Here is an 18,413-nt window from a genome sequence, read left to right on the forward strand (position 1 = left end):
AAGGAAACATTTATATTATGTGCTAAAATTTACTGTCACTTGTCACGATGAAAAACAATCCTTCGAGGGGTTTGTCCGGGGTATCTTCACCTCGATCGGAAGCACAAAGAGTTGCCCCTCAACCTACTACACCCTATTGAGAATATTTATTATGATATTCCTTCGGGTATGTTAGAGAAACTACTACCTAATCCTTATGAAGGAGATGGAACGATACATGCTGATATGCACTTAATCTATGTGGATGAAATTTGTAGATTGTTTAAGTTTGCAGGTTTATCCGAATATGGAGTTAAGAAGAAAGTTTTTTCCTTTATCTTTGGAGGGAAAAGCATTGACATGATGAAATGATTGATATGGTTGACTTGGGGGAGGGGGGTGAATAGGCAACTACCAATTTTTAGCTTTTCTTAACAAATTAGGTTTAGCAACAAATACGTTATCTAGATAAGAAACTAGGTGAGCAACCTATATGATGCCAACAACAAGTGCAACCAAAGAATACAACACAATAAAGGCTTGCACAAAGTAAATGGAAGAGATAACCATAAGTGGAGCCGGTGGAGACGAGGATGTGTTACCGAAATTCCTTCCTATTGGGGGAAGTACGTCTTTGTTGGAGCGGTGTGGAGGCACAATGCTCCCCAAGAAGCCACTAGGGCCACCGTGTTCTCCTCACGTCCTCACACAATGCGAGATGTCGTGATTCCATTAGTGGTGCCCTTGAAGGCGGCAACCGAACCTTTACAAACAAGGTTGGGCTACCTCCACAACTTGATTGGAGGCTCCCAACGATACCACGGAGCTTCATCATAATGGAATGTGGCTCCGAGGTGACCTCAGCCATCTAGGGTTCTCAAACACCCAAGAGTAACAAGATCCGCCAAGGATTAGTGGGGGGGGGGAATCAATTTTCTCTTGGTGGAAGTGTAGATCCGGGCCTTCTCAACCAATCCCTAGAAAATCAACAGGTTTGATTGGCTAGGGAGATAGATCGGGCAAAAAAGAGCTTTGGAGCAACAATGGAGCTTGGGGTAAAAGAAGTAGGTCTTCTTGGGGAGGAAGACCCAAGTTTATAGTGGGGGAACCAATCCAACCGTTATCCCCTCCTCAGCCCGCACAGAGCGGTACTACCGCTCAGGGGAGTGGTACTGCCGCTGGAGGCAGCGGTACTACCGCAAGTCCCAGCGGTACTACCTTGAAGATTGAGAGCAGGGGCCTTAGATGAGGAAGGGGTACGAGAGCGAGAGCCCGGGCAGCATTAGTTGTGGTGGTAGGGGCGGTACTACCGCTCATGAGCGGTACTACCGCCACTACTGCCGCTCCTATTACCGCACAACCCGACACGAGAAGCGACGCTCTCGAATCGAGGCGGTAATAGCACAACATCGAAATGGTACTACTGCCGAGAGCCCCAGGTGGTACTACCGCTGATGAACAGCGGTACTACTGCTTGTGGCTCTCGGCGGGACTGCTGCTCGGTGATACGTATCCAACGTATCTACTTTTCCTAACGCTTTTCCTCTTGTTTTAGACTCTAATTTGCATGATTTGAATGAAACTAACCCCGGATTGACGTTGTTTTCAGCAGAACTACCATGGTGTTGTTTTTGTGCAGAAATAAAAGTTCTCAGAATGGAACGAAACTTTGCGAGGAATTTTTATATAATAAAAGAGAATTTCTGGAGTCAAGACCTACCAAAGGGGAGCACCTGGGTGGGCACAACCCACCATGGCGCTCCCCCCTCACAAGGCGTGCCCAGGTGGGTTGTCCCCATCTCGTGGCCCCGCAGACCCTGATTCCAACTCCATAAATACCTATTTTTCCAGAAAAAAAAATCAGGGAGAAAGAATTGTCACGATCCACGAGACGGAGCCGCCGTCACCTCCTGTTCTTCATCGGAAGGCCAGATCTGGAGTCCGTTTGGGGCTTCGAAGAGGGGGGTCTTTGTTCTTCGTCATCATCAACCCTTCTTCATCACCAATTCCATGATGCTCCCCATCGGGAGTGAGTAATTCCTTCGTAGGCTCGCTGGTCGGTGAGGTTTTGGATGGGATTCATCATGTAATCGAGTTAGTTTTGCTAGGGCTTGATCCCTAGTATCCACTATGTTCTAAGATTAATGTTGCTATGACTTTGCCATGCTTAATGCTTGTCACTTTGGGCCCGGGTGCCATGATTTCAGATCTAAACCGTTTATGTTATCACCATTATATCCATGTTCTAGACCCGATCTTGCAAGTTATAGTCACCTACTACGTGTTATGATCCGGCAACCCCAGAGTGACAATAACCGGGACCACTCCCGGTGATGACCATAGTTTGAGGAGTTCATCTATTCACCATGTGTTAATACTTTGTTCCGGTTCTCTATTAAAAGGAGGCCTTAATATCCCTTAGTTTCCAATATGGACCCCGCTGCCACGGGAGGGTAGGACAAAAGATGTCATGCAAGTTCTTTCCATAAGCACATATGACTATTTACGGAATACATGCCTACATTATATTGACAAAGTGGAGCTAGTGCCGTATCGCCCTAGTTTATAACTGTCTCATGATGAATATGATCCAACAAGTCACCGATCCAATGCCTACGAATTTATATTATATTGTTCTTGCTAAGTTACTATTGCTATCATCACTGTTACCGTTACTATTGCTGCTGTCACCATTATCAAAACTATCATATTACTTTGCTACTGATTACTTGCTGCAGATAATTTTGTGGTTGAATTGACAACTCAGCTGCTAATACCTTCAAATATTCTTTGGCTCCCTGCTACCTCTTGAGCACTACGTTGGTTTTCCCTTGAAGAGGAAATGGTGGTGCAGTAAAGCAGCGTAAGTATTTCCCTCAGTTTTTGAGAACCAAGGTATCAATCTAGTAGGAGACCATGCGCGAGTCACCTTGTACCTACACAAACAAATAAGAACCTCACAACCAACGTGATAAAGGGGTTGTCAATCCCTTCACGACCACTTACAAGAGTGAGATCTGATAGAGATGATAATAATAAGATAAGTATTTTTGGTGTTTTTATGATATAGATTGAAAGTAAAGAATGCAAAATAAAGTAGATTGGAAACTTGTATGATGGAAAATAGACCCGGGGGCCATAGGTTTCACTAGTGGCTTCTCTCAAGATAGCATAAGTATTACGGTGGGTGAACAAATTACTGTCGAGCAATTGATAGAAAAGCGAATAATTATGAGAATATCTAGGCATGATCATGTATATAGGCATCACGTCCATGACAAGTAGACTGAAACGATTTTGCATCTACTACTATTACTCCACACATCGACCACTGAGGGAGTCCTGGATTAGGGGGTGTTCGGATAGCCGAATTATACCTTCAGCCGGACTCCTGGACTATGAAGATGCAAGATTGAAGACTCCGTCCCGTGTCCAGAAGGGATTTTCCTTGGCGTGGAAGGCAAGCTTGGCGATACGGATGTTCAGATCTCCTACCATTGTAACCGACTCTATGTAACCCTAACCCTATCTGGTGTCTATATAAACCGGAGGGTTCTAGTCTGTAGGACAACATACACATCAACAATCATACCATAGGCTAGCTTCTAGGGTTTAGCCTCTCTGATCTCGTGGTAGATCAACTCTTGTATTACCCATATCATCAATATTAATCAAGCAGGACGTAGGGTTTTACCTCCATCGAGAGGGACCGAACCTGGGTAAAACTTCGTGCCCCTTGCCTCCTGTTACCATCCGGCCTAGACGCACAGTTCGGGACCCCCTACCTGAGATCCGCCGGTTTTGACACCGACATTGGTGCTTTCATTGAGAGTTCCTCTGTGCCGTGGCCGTCAGGCGCGATGGCTCCTACGATCATCAATGGCGATGTAGTCCAGGGTGAGACCTTCCTCCCCAGACAGATCTTCATCTTTGGTGGCTTCGCGCTGCGGGCCGATTCACTTGGCCATCTAGAGCAGATCGAAAGCTACGCCCCTGGCCGTCAGGTCAGATTCGGAAGTTTAAACTACACGGCCGACATCCGCGGGGACTTGATCTTCGACGGATTCGAACCACTGCCGGGCGTGCCGCACTGTCACGACGAGCATGATCTAGCTCTGCCGCCGAACAGAGCCCTGGAGGCCGCACCCGCACCGGCTCCGACCCCTAGTTCGGAGTCGACCGCGTCGATCGAGGATGGGCGGTTGGACGCCAGCTCGGGGGCTGCGATCCCAAAGGCGGTTGAGCCAAACACCAGCCCCGTGCTCTGCAAGACTCGTGACTCCATGGAGCCGGATTCTTCTCCGGACTCCGAACCCTCCGCGCCCCTGCCGAGCGAATCCGATTGGGCGCCGATCATGGAGTTCACGGCCGCGGACGTCTTTCAGCACTCGCCTTTCGGTAACATCCTAAAATCACTGAAGTCTCTCTCTTTGTCAGGAGAGCCCTGGCCGGACTACGGTCAGCAAGGTTGGGATACGGACGATGAAGAAATTCAAAACCCACCCACCACCCACTTTGTAGCCACTGTCGACAACTTAACCGACATGCTCGACTTCGACTCCGAAGACATCGACGGTATGGACACCGATGAAGGAGATGATGACGAACCAGCGCCCACTAGGCCCTGGAAAGCCACCTCGTCATATGACATATACATGGTGGACACACCAAAAGAGGGAGAGGGCGATGGAACAGCGGAGGATGACCCCTCCAAGAAACAGCAAAAGCGCCGGCGTCAGCGGCTCAAAATCCCGCCAACACAAAAACGGCGATTCCAGCATGGGAGATAATAATACCCCGGAAAGCGCCGAAGAACATCCCACCGAGCAAGATTTAGCATAGGAGGATGGAGGAACCAACCCTCATGAGGGAGCGGCCGACAGAGAGGTCGAGGACAATAATTGTATGCCTCCCTTCGAAGACGAGGCAAGCCTCGACGACGACGAATTCGCCGTGCCAGAGGATCCCGTCGAACAAGAGCGTTTTCAACGCAGGCTTATGGCCACGGCAAGAAGCCTCAAGAAAAAACAACAACAACTTAAAGCTGATCAAGATCAGCTAGTCGATAGATGGACTGAAGTCCTTGCGGCCGAAGAGCATAAACCCGAACGCCCCTCCAAGTGCTACCCAAAGCGCAGGTTGCTACCCCGATTAGAGGACGAAGCACTCGACGCGGCTGACACGCCACCTCGTGGCCGCGACAGAGAGGCCTCATGGCCCTCCACCCAAGCCGCACCCCGTACCAAGGCACGGGAATATGCGCCGGACTTACGAGACATGTTGGAGGACAAGACAAGGCAAACAAGATCGATCTACGGATCGCGCAGGCACCCCATGGCTCGAGACGACAACCGTCACGCCGGCCACAAATTCAGCAGGGCCGAACATAGTAGACAAAGCTCATTGGAGCTACGTCATGATATCGCCCAAAACAGAGGCGCCACAGACCCATTGTGCTTCACAGACGAAATAATGGATCATCAAATCCCCGAGGGTTTCAAACCCGTAAACATCGAATCATATGGTGGCTCAACAGATCCCGCGGTATGGATCGAGGATTATCTCCTTCATATCCACATGGCCCGCGGCGATGATTTCCACGCCATCAAATACCTCCCACTCAAGCTTAAAGGACCACCCCGGCAGTGGCTTAACAGCCTGCCAACAGGGTCAATCAGCTGTTGGGAGGACCTGGAAGCCGCATTCCTCAACAATTTCCAGGGCACTTATGTGCGACCCCCAGACGCTGACAACCTAAGCCACGTAATTCAGCATCCAAACGAATCGGCTAGGCAATTCTGGACATGGTTCCTAACAAATAAAAATCAAATACTCGACTGTCCGGACGCAGAGGCCTTAGCAGCCTTCAAGCATAATATCCATGACGAGTGGCTTTCCCGGCACCTAGGACAAGAGAAGCCGAAATCTATGGCAGCACTCACGGCACTCATGACCCGCTTTTGCGCGGGAGAAGACAGCTGGCTTGCTCGTAGCAACAATATGACCAAGAACCCTGGTCGTTCGGACACCAGGGACATTAGCGGCAGGTCGCGTCGCAACCAACAGAAGCGCCGCATCAACGGCGACAATGCTAAGGATACGGCAGTTAATGCCGGATTCAGAGGCTCTAAATCCGGTCAGCGGAAAAATCATTCAAAAGGAATCCCAGGGGCCCGTCCAGCTTGGACCGAATACTCGACCGCTTGTGCCAAATACATGACACCCCCGAAAAGCCGGCCTATCACACCAACAGGGACTGTTGGGTGTTCAAGCAGGCAGGCAGATTAAGCACCGACAATGAAGACAAGGGGTTGCATAGCGATGACGACGAGGAGCCCCGGCCGCCGAACAACAATGGACAAAAGGGTTTTCCCCCACAAGTGCGGACGGTGAACATGATATACGCCACCCACGTCCCTAAGAGGGAGCGGAAGTGCGCATTAAGGGACGTATACGCGGTAGAGCCAGTCGCCCCAAAGTTCAACCCATGGTCCTCCTACCTGATCACCTTTGATCGAAGAGACCATCCCACTAGCATCCGTCATGGCGGATTCACCGCATTGGTTCTTGACCCAATTATTGACGGATTTCATCTCACTAGAGTCCTTATGGACGGCGGCAGTAGCCTGAACCTGCTTTACCAGGATACAGTGCGGAAAATGGGCATAGATCCCTCGAGGATTAAGCCCACCAAAACGACCTTTAAAGGCGTAATACCAGGTGTAGAGGCCAGCTGTACAGGCTCAGTCACACTTGAAGTGGTCTTCGGATCTCCGGATAATTTCCGAAGCGAGGAGTTAATCTTCGACATAGTCCCGTTCCGCAGTGGCTACCATGCACTGCTCGGGCGAACCGCATTCGCCAAGTTCAATGCAGTCCCGCACTACGCATACCTTAAGCTCAAGATGCCAGGCCCTCGAGGAGTAATTACGGTCAATGGAAACACCGAACGCTCCCTCCGAACGGAGGAGCACACGGCGGCCGTTGCAGCGGAAGTACAAAGAAGCCTCTCCAGGCAGTTCTCCAGTCCGGCCATTAAACGTCCGGACACAGTCAAGCGCGCCCGGAGTAACCTACAGCAAGACCGCCTGGCACGTTCCGAGTAGGCGTAGCAATGCGGCCCCAACCCCCGCAAAAAGGCGACGCCAGTACTTCGCGTACATAACTACGCCCTAGAAATACCATGGGCATAGGGGGAGGGGCACCATTATGGCACGCCCAAAACACGGCTTAAACCGCACTAGGGGCTGCCGACTTTTTTTATACTTTTCTCTTACTTCCAGGACTCTACTCTTCGCAAGGCTTGTTCGGCAGTTCAATTGCCGCACAACGATGCAAGGACCAGGGAAGCAGACAAGCCATGCCGCATTACAGAAATCCCAGGTGGTCTCTATCACGAGCAGTATACCTGTTTCGCACACTATCCCACAGCTTGCCCCTGAAGCAGACATGTTAAATAGTCCAACTTTTCGTTTATCACATCACTTGTATCGTTCTGCGTTGATCGCAGCTATTTTAATGAACAATGCATAGCTTTTGTCTATTTTTTGCATTACCTTTTTTTAATATATATATATATATATATGTTCCTTAATGACATGTTGCACCCGTACACTTCGGTACGGCCAAAATACGCTAGGGGCTTCAGTACCCCTCAACATGGTGTGAGAAGTCCGAACACTTTAACAAGTGCGGCACCCCGAACTTATAGCATTATATGCATCGGCTCCGAATCATGTCTTGGGTCAATAGTTGGGTTTGCCCGGCTCCTATGTTTTGGTGCCTTACGTTCCGCTATATCGGCTAAGGTAGCACTAGGAGAACCACTGCGATTGTGCCCCAGTTGAGCTGGGCCGAGCACCTCAGTGGAGAAAGCTAAAACTGACTGTCATGATGAAGCGAGAGCTGGTCGCTGTTTGAGAGGTTTTTTCGAGTCCCTAAAGACTTATGCCGCTTCGGGCGAGGAGTCGGCTCTGTCCGGCCAAGGCGTGGATAGCGCCCCGAAATCGGTCTTCTGAATACTAGGGGCTTCGCCGAAATTTAAAATTATAGAATTCTATGGCTAAGTGAGAGTGTTCACGCATTATAGTCTGTTTGCCTCGTTCGTTGGGCTGAGCGCCTCCCTCGAAGGACCCAAATATGGGAAAAAGAGCGCCCAGGTTTATCCCCGAACACCCCAGCACTAGCGGCATGGGGGCAGAAGCCGACGACTCGCCATCTCTCAGTATTGATAAACAGCCGCACAGAAGGTAATATTTTAAATTCAAGCAGCATTGCTTAGCGCATATGAACAAGTTTTCAGCGCACAGGATAACACGAGCGGGTTTTACTCAAAAAATACATCCTTGGTACATTCATCCGCAACAAGGCGGGCACCCTTCAGAACATCCTTATAATAATTCTCGGGCTTGCGATGCTCTTTCCCCGGCGGTGGCCCGTCCTTCACAAGCTTCTCCGCATCCAGCTTGCCCAGTGCACCTTAGCACGGGCAAGGGCCCTACAGGCACCTTCAATGCAGACGGAGCGCTTGATGTCTTCAAGCCTCGGACAGGCCTCCACCAGCCGCCGCACCAGCCCGAAATAGCTCCCAGGCAGAGCCTCTCCAGGCCACAGCCGAACTAGGAGGCCCTTCATGGCCTGTTCGGCCGCCTTGTGGAGCTCGACCAGTTGCTTCAGCTGGTCGCTCAGGGGCACGGGGTGTCCGGCCTCAGCGTACTGAGACCAGAACACCTTCTCCGTCGAGCTGCCCTCCTCGGCTCGATAGAATGCGGCGGCATCAGATACACTCCGGGGAAGATATGCGAACGGTCCTAGAGAGCTCCGGATTCGGGTAAGTAACAGGTAACTCACGTTTATGTGTTTGCTTTGCATAAGGAATGCCTTACCCGCCGCAATCTTCTTCACCTCATCCAACTCCTGGAGGGTCTTCTGGGACTCGGCCTTGGCAGACTTGGCATTTTCTATAGCCACCGCGAGCTCGGACGCTCGCGTCTTCGAGTCAAGATCCAAACTCTCATGTTTCTTCATGAGAACTTGGAGCTCTTGCCGCACCTTGCCAACCTCAGCCTCATACCTCTCCCGCTCGGTGCGCTCCACGGCCGCACTCTTCTCGGCCTCGAGCAGCGCTTGCTTAAGGGTCGCCACCTCAGACGTGGCCCCTGCAATAGCCATGTCAATCCTGTCATTTTTTGCAATTGCACCTTTTTTATATACCTATTCAAACAGGGTATTTCTTACCTTCTTTCTCCTCGAGCAGCTTCTTGGCACGCCCGAGCTCTTGCTCGGACTTCTCGAGACTATGCTTCAGCACGTCCACTTCCGCAGTCAGTGCGGCGGACGCTAGCAGAGAAGCTTGCATACGCATATTGACTCCTTTTGTTAGTCTCCTGCGAATTCTTTGATCCTCTATTCGGCTTTTCTTCCCGAACGCCCAACAGAGCATTAGGGGCTACTGTCTATGCGGTAACATTATTTGAACATTCTTTACTTACCTCAAAGCCTATTAAAAGGCTTGTACAAGCTTTAGTCAGTCCGCTTTTGGCGGACTGAACCTTCTGGATCACCGCACTCATAATAGTGCGGTGCCCCTCGTCGATGGAGGCACCTTGGAGTGCCTCCAACATATTGTCCGGCGCCTCCGGTTGGACGGAGGTCACCGGCACGGTAGGCTTGCTCCTCTTGGAAGGAGGTCGCCCGCCGGACTCTGGAACCCTTGAAGATTTCGGAGCTGTGTCCAGCCTTAAGCCGGACTTGGAGCCCTGGGGGGTTTCATCCCCTTTACTCCTAGAGTCCGGGAGGTTGCCTTGCGGCGCCTCTAGGACCGCCTCCTCCCGGCTTGGAACCTGTTGGGACAACACTTCGGTGTCGTCCGCAGGGCGGGGGGACGAAGCCGTCGGAAGCGAGTTCACCTCCGACGGGTCCAGTGAGCCGCTCGACGATGCGTCGAGCCGGTCCTTGGGTGGGCTGCATAAACATATTCGACATAAGGAAAAGCTGCGAAAAACGAATACTATGAATTACCCCGGTATCCGAACACTTACGATTTCGCCAGGGGCTTGGCCCTGGGCTGCCACTCCTCTTCGTCGTCATCGGCGTCGATGGAGCAGTCCAGAGGAAGGGTCTTCCCCTTCTTGGACCCTCCGGCCTCCTCGGAGAGGGCGGCCTTCCTTTTCTTCTCTCCTCCCGCTGGAGGGGGAGAGGTCTCTTCTTCTTCCTCCTCGTCTTCATGAGAGGAAGGCGCTTCGGGACTGTCGGATGACGAATCCGACACCTCCTGGCGCCGGGCACTCTTTCGAGTCCCCGTAGCCCTTTTCGTGGCCTTCTTCTTTGGCACCACATAGGGCACCGGAACCAGCAGCTTCGCCAAGCGAGCGTCCGCTGGGCCTTCGGGCAGAGGAGCCGGACAGTTGATCTGTCCGGACGTCGCCACCCAATCCTATCAAAGACAAGGGAACTCAGATCCCGCATAGAGTCAAACTATGAAAAACTGATACCCTGTAAAAGGACAAAAACGGCTTACCACATGAGCGTGATGCTGAGTACTGAATCCGCGATCCTCGGCAGCGGATGCGGGAGCCTCGGCGCCCTTGAAAAGCACCCTCCAGGCATCTTCGTACGTCGTGTCAAAGAGCCTGTTTAGAGTTTGATGCTGCGCCGGGTCGAACTCCCACAGATTGAAGGCCCGTCGTTGACACGGGAGGATCAGCCGGATGAGCATAACCTGGACTACGTTGACAAGCTTGAGCTTCTTGTCCACCAGGGTTTGGATGCATGTTTGGAGTCCGGTCAGCTCTCCTTTTTTACCCCACGACAGGCCGGTCTCCTTCCAGGAGGTGAGCCGCATAGGGGGTCCGGACTGAAACTCGGGGGCTGCGACCCATTCGGGGTCGCATGGCTCGGTGATGTAAAACCACCCCGATTGCCACCCCTTCAGGGTCTCCACAAAGGAGCCCTCGAGCCACAGGACGTTGGCCATCTTGCCAACCATGGCACCGCCGCACTCCGCCTGGCTGCCGTGCACCACCTTCGGCTTGACATTGAAGGTCTTTAGCCATAAGCCAAAATGAGGGCGGATGCGGAGGAAAGCCTCGCACACGATGATAAACGCCGAGATGTTGAGGATGAAGTTTGGGGCCATATCGTGGAAATCCAGGCCGTAGTAGAACATGAGCCCCCGGACAAATGGATGCAGAGGGAAGCCCAGTCCGTGGAGGAAATGGGGGAGAAATACCACCCTCTCATGGGGCCTAGGAGTGGGGATGAGCTGCCCCTTCTTGGGGAGTCGATGCGCGATGTTGCTGGCCAGATATCCGGCCTTCCTCAGCTTTTTTATGTGTCCCTCCGTGACGGAGGAAACCATCCACTTGCCTCCCGCTCCGGACATGACTGGAGAAGGTCGAGGTGGTAGTGCGGACTTGGGCGCTGGAGCTCGAGTGTGCAAGAATGGATAGACAAAGGAGGAAGAAGGCATGGGTGAAAAGGTGGATCCTTATCCCCTTATATGGGTGGGCGCGGCTACATGCCCCCACCAGCCTGGTAAAACTTGCTTATCTCCAAGAGCCGCAATCAAAGGCGCGGTTGGGTTACCCACGCCCGTATTGATGAGAATCCCGGAATAAAGGGACACGATCTCTGCTTTGACAAGACGTGCCAAGGAAATTGCCTCGCATAACGCGCCGAGGTGGGATAATGAAACGATTTGGATAAAAGGCTTGGCCGTGGCGTGTCGCACCATGGAATACGTCAGCAGATTAGATTTGTTTTAATATTATTATTCTCTCTATGGCAATATGTGGAAACTTATTTTGCAGAGAATGACACTATCTTTGTGTTCAAAATATTCTATGAAGTGCTTGGAGGAGGAACCCGCCTTGCAATGCCGAAGACAATTTGCGCGCCGGACTCGTCGTCATTGAAGCCTGGTTTAGGGGCTACTGAGGGAGTCCTGGATTAGGGGGTGTTCAGATAGCCGAATTATACCTTCAGCCAGACTCCTGGACTATGAATATGCAAGATTGAAGACTCCGTCCCGTGTCCGAAAGGGATGTTCCTTGGCGTGGAAGGCAAGCTTGGCGATACGGATGTTCAGATCTCCTACCAATGTAACCGACTCTATGTAACCCTAACCCTATCTGGTGTCTATATAAAGCGGAGGGTTCTAGTCCGTAGGACAACATACACATCAACAATCATACCATAGGCTAGCTTCTAGGGTTTAGCCTCTCTGATCTCGTGGTAGATCAACTCTTGTATTACCCATATCATCAATATTAATCAAGCAAGGACGTAGGGTTTTACCTCCATCGAGAGGTCCCGAACCTAGGTAAAACTTCGTGCCCCTTGCCTCCTATTACCATCCGGCCTAGACGCACATTTCAGGACCCCCTACCCGAGATCCACCGGTTTTGACACCGACAACCACTATCCAACATGCATCTAGAGTATTAAGTTCATAAGAACAGAGTAACGCCTTAAGCAAGATGACACGATGTAGAGGGATAAACTCATGAAATATGATGTAAACACCATCTTCTTATCCTTGATGGCAACAATACAATACGTGTCGTTTCCCTTTCTGTCACTGGGATCGAGCACCACAAGATTGAACCCAAAGCTAAGCACTTCTCCCATTGCAAGAAAGATCAATCTAGTGGGCCAAACCAAACTGATAATTTGAAGAGACTTGCAAAGATAAACCAATCATACATAAAAGAATTCAGAGAAGATTCAAATATTATTCATAGATAATCTGGATCATAAACCCACAATTCATCGGATCTCGACAAACACACCGCAAAAATAAGAGTTACATCGAATAGATCTCCAAGAGAATCGAGGAGAACTTTGTATTGAGATCCAAAGAGAGAGAATAAGCCATCTAGCTACTAGCTATAGACCCGTAAGTCTGAAGTAAACTACTCACACATCATCGGAGGGGGCCATGGAGTTGACGTAGAGGCCCTCCGTGATCAATGCCCCCTCCGGCGGAGCTCCGGAAAAGGCCCCAAGATGGGATCTCTTGGGTACAGAAGGTTTCGGCGGCGGAAATAGGGTTTCATGGTGCTCTTGGATGTTTGCGGGGTATATGGATATATATAGGAGGAAGAAGTTGGGAGGGCGTGCCCAGGGGGGTAGGCACGCCCCCCTACCTCATGGCCGCCTCGTTGATTGCTTGACGTCCACTCCAAGTCCTCTGGATCACGTTTGTTCCAAAAATCAATTTCCCGAAGGTTTCATTCCGTTTGGACTCCGTTTGATATTCCTTTTCTACGAAACACTAAAATAGGCAAAAAAACAGCAATTTGGGCTGGGCCTCCGGTTAATAGGTTAGTCCAAAAAATAATATAAAAGTGTAAAATAAAGCCCATTAACATCCAAAACATATAATATAATAGCATGGAACAATCAAAAATTATAGATACGTTGGAGAGGTATCAAGCATCCCCAAGCTTAATTCCTGCTCGTCCTCGAGTAGGTAAATGATAAAAACAGAATTTTTGATGTGGAATGCTTCCTAACATATTTCCCAATGTATTTTTTTCTTTATTGTGGCATGAATGTTCAGATCCAAAAGATTCAAGATAAAAGTTTAATATTGACATAAAAATAATAATACTTCAAGCATACCAACTGAGCAATCATGTCTTCTCAAAATAACATGGCCAAAGAAAGTTCACCCCTACAAAATCATATAGTTTGGTCATGCTCCATTTTCGTCACACAAGAATCCTCTCATCATGCACAACCCCGATGACAAGCCAAGCAATTGTTTCATACTTTAGTAATCTCAAACTTTTTTCAACTTTCACGCAATACATGAGCGTGAGCCATGGATATAGCACTATGGGTGGAATAGAATATAATGAAGGCGTTATGTGGAGAAGACAAAAAAGGAGAAAGTCTCACATCGACGTGGCTAATCAATGGGCTAGGGTGATGCCCATCAATTGATGTCAATGCAAGGAGTAGGGATTGCCATGCAACGGATGCACTAGAGCTATAAATGTATGAAAGCTCAACAAAAGAAACTAAGTGGGTGTGCATCCAACTTGCTTGCTCACGAAGACCTAGGGCACTTGAGGAGGTCCATTGTTCGAATATACAAGCCAAATTCTATAATGAAAAATTCCCACTAGTATATGAAAATGACAAAACAAGAGACTCTCTATCATAAAGATCATGGTGCTACTTTGAAGCACAAGTGTAGAAAAAGGATAGTAGCATTGCCCCTTTTTATTTTCTTTTTTTGGGCCTTCTTTTTTTGGCCTTTCTCCTTTTTTTGGGGACAATGCTCTATTAATGATGATCATCACACTTCTATTTATTTACAACTCAATGGTTACAACTCGATACTAGAACAAGATATCACTCTATATGAATGCCTCTGGCGGTGTACCGGGATGTGCAATGACTCATGAGTGACATGTATGAAAGAATTATGAATGGTGGCTTTGCCACAAATACGATGTCAACTACATGATCATGCAAGGCAATATGACAATGATGATGCGTGTCATAATAAACGGAATGGTGGAAAGTTGCATGGCAATATATCTCGGAATGGCTATGGAAATGCCATAATAGGTAGGTATGGTGGCTATTTTAAGGAAGATATAAGGAGGTTTATGTGTGATAGAGTGTATCGTATCACGGGGTTTGGATGCACCGGCGAAGTTTGCACCAACTGTCAAGGTGAGAAAGGGCAATGCATAGTACCGAAGAGGCTAGTAATGATGGAAGGGTGAGAGTGCGTATAATCCATGGACTCAACATTAGTCATAAAGAACTCACATACTTATTGCAAAAATCTACAAGTCATCAAAAACCAAGTATTACGCGCATGCTCATAGGGGGATAGATTGGTAGGAAAAGACCATCGCTCGTCCCCGACCGCCACTCATAAGGAAGACAATCAAATAACACCTCATGTTTCAAATTTGTTACACAACCTTTACCATACGTGCATGCTACGGGACTTACAAACTTCAACACAAGTATTTCTCAAATTCACAATTACTCAACTAGCACAACTTTAATATCACTATCTCCATATCTCAAAACAATCATCAAGTATCAAAATTCTCTTAGTATTCAATGCACTTATATGAAAGCTTCTTATTATGCCTAAAAGAAAATTTCCATGTTGTTCTAAATGACTCTCAAAATAATATAAGTGAATCATGAGAGATCAATTATTTCTATAAAATGAAACCACCACCGTGCTCTAAAAGATATAAGTGAAGCACTAGAGCAAAAACTATATAGCTCAAAAGATATAAGTGAAGCACATAGAGTATTCTAATAAATTCCAATTCATGTGTGTCTCTCTCAAAAGGTGTGTACAGCAAGGATGATTGTGGTAAACTAAAATGCAAAGACTCAAATCATACAAGACACTCCAAGAAAAACACATATCATGTGGCGAATAAAAATATAGCTCCAAGTAAAGTTACCAATGAATGAAGACGAAAGAGGGGATGCCTTCCGGGGCATCCCCAAGCTTAGGATTTTTGGTATCCTTGTATTTTACCTTGGGGGTTCATTGAGCATCCCAAATCTTAGGCTCTTTCCACTCCTTGTTCCATAATCCATCAAATCCTTACCCAAAACTTGAAAACTTCACAACACAAAACTTAAAAGAAAATCTTCGTGAGCTCCGTTAGTAAAAGAAAACAAACCACCACTTCAAGGTACTGTAATGAACCCATTCTTTATTTATATTGGTTTTAAACCTACTGTATTCCAACTTCTCTATGGTTTATAAACTCTATTACTAGCCATAGATTCATCAAAATAAGCAAACTACACACGAAAAACAGAATCTATCAAAACAGAATAGTGTGTAGTAATCTGTATCTTTCAAATACTTCTGGAACCCCAAAAATTCTAAAATAAATTGCTCGACTTGAGGAATTTATCTATTAATCATCTTCAAAAATAATTAACTAAATAGCTCTCTTCAATAAAAAATGGCAGCAATTCTCTCGAGCGCTAAAGTTTCTGTTTTTTACAGCAAGATCAAAAAGACTTTCCCCAAGTCTTCCCAACGGTTCTACTTGGAACAAACACTAATTAAACACAAAAAACACAACCAAAACAGAGGCTAGATAAATTATTTATTACTAAACAGGAACAAAAAGCAAGGAATCAAAATAAAATTGGGTTGCCTCCCAACAAGCGCTATCGTTTAACGCCCCTAGCTAGGCATAAAAGTGAAGATAGATCTAGGTATTGTCATCTTTGGTATGCAATCCATAAGTGGCTCTAATCATAGATTCATAAGGTGATTTAATTTTCTTTCTAGGAAAGTGTTCCATGCCCTTCCTTAACAGAAATTGGAATCTAATATTCCCTTCCTTCATATCAATAATTGCACCAATCGTTCTAAGGAAAGGTCTACCAAGAATAATAGGACATGAAGGATTGCAATCTATATCAAGAACAATGAAATCTACGGGAACATAGTTCCTATTTGCGACAATAAGAACATCATTAATCTTTCCCATAGGTTTCTTAATAGTGGAATCCGCAAGGTGCAAGTTTAAAGAATAATCATCAAATTCACGGAAACCTAGCAAATCACACAAAGTTTTTGGGATTGTGGAAACACTAGCACCCAAATCACACAAAGCATAGCATTCATGATATTTAATTTTTATTTTTATTGTAGGTTCCCACTCATCATAAAGTTTTCTAGGGATAGAAACTTCCAACTCAAGTTTTTCTTCATAAGATTGCATCAAAGCATCAACGATATGTTTTATTTTGACTATAAGCATGAGGAAAATTTAGCACGGATTGCAACAAGGAAATACAATCTATAAAAGAGCAATTATTATAATTAAATTCCTTGAAATCCAAGATAGTGGGTTCATTGCTATCTTAAGTTTTGACCTCTTCAATCCCACTTTTACCAATTTTTGCATCAAGATCTAAAAACTCTGAATTTTTGGGACGCCTTCTAACTAAAGTTGACTCATCTACAGTCCCATCATTATCAAGATTCATATTGAAAAACAAGGATTTAATAGGGGACACATCAATTACTTTTAGATCTTCATCTTTATTGTCATGAAAACTAGAAGAACATGCTTTCACAAAGCAATCTTTCTTAGCACGCATCCTAGCGGTTCTTTCTTTGCACTCATCAATGGAAATTCTCATGGCTTTTAGAGACTCATTGATATCATGCTTAGGTGGAATAGATCTAAGTTTCAAAGAATCAACATCAAGAGAAATTCTATCCACGTTCCTAGCCAACTCATCAATCTTAAGCAATTTTTCTTCAATCAAAGCATTGAAACTCTTTTGCGAAGTAATAAATTCTTTAATACTAGATTCAAAATCATAGGGTATCTTATTATAATTTCCATAAGAATTGTTGTAGGAATTACCATAATTATTAGAGGAATTACTAGGAAACTGCCTAGAATTAAAATTACCTCTATACGCGTTATTACCAAAATTGTTCGTACCCACAAAATTGACATTCATAGATTCATTATTATTCTCAATCAAAGTAGACAAAGGCATATCATTAGGATCAGTAGGAGCACTCTTATTAGCAAACAATTTCATAAGTTCATCCATCTTTCCACTCAAAACATTAATCTCTTCAACTGCATGCACCTTTTACTAGTAGATCTTTCAGTGTGTCATTGAGAATAATTAACCATAATATTATCTAGGAGTTTGGTAGCTTCACCTAAAGTGATTTCCATAAAAGTGCCTCCCGCGGCCGAATCTAAAAGATTTCTAGAAGCAAAATTCAATCCGGCGTAAATTTTTTGTATAATCATCCATAAATTCAAACCATGTGTAGGGCAATTACGTATCATCAATTTCATCCTCTCCTAAGCTTGTGCAACATGTTCACGATCAAGTTGCTTAAAATTCATAATATCGTTTCTAAGAGACATGATCTTAGCGGGAGGAAAATACTTAGAGATAAAAGCATCTTTGCACTTATTCCATGAATCAATACTATTTTTAGGCAAAGACGAAAACCAAGCTTTAGCACGATCTCTAAGCGAAAACGGAAATAGATTAAGTTTAACAATATCGTTGTCCACATCTTTCTTATTTTGCATATCACACAAATCAAAAAAGTTGTTTAGGTGGGTAGTGGCATCTTCACTAGGAAGGCCAGAAAACGGATCTTTCATGAAAACATTCAGCAAAGCAGTATTAATTTCACAAGATTCAGCATCGGTAAGAGGAGCAATCGGAGTGCTAATAAAGTCATTATTGTTGGTTTTGGAAAAGTCACACAATTTAGTATTATCTTGAGCCATCGTGACAAGCAAGCAATCCCACATACAAGCAAACAAGCGAAGAAGCAAAAGAGGCAAATAGAAAAGGAGAAGGGGAACGGAAAAAGAGGGCGAATAAAACGGTAAGGGTGAAGTGGGGGAGAGGAAAACGAGAGGCAAATA

The sequence above is a fragment of the Triticum urartu genome, chromosome 7 (assembly GCF_003073215.2).
Source record: "Triticum urartu cultivar G1812 chromosome 7, Tu2.1, whole genome shotgun sequence".
NCBI classification, from domain to species: Eukaryota; Viridiplantae; Streptophyta; class Magnoliopsida; order Poales; family Poaceae; genus Triticum; species Triticum urartu.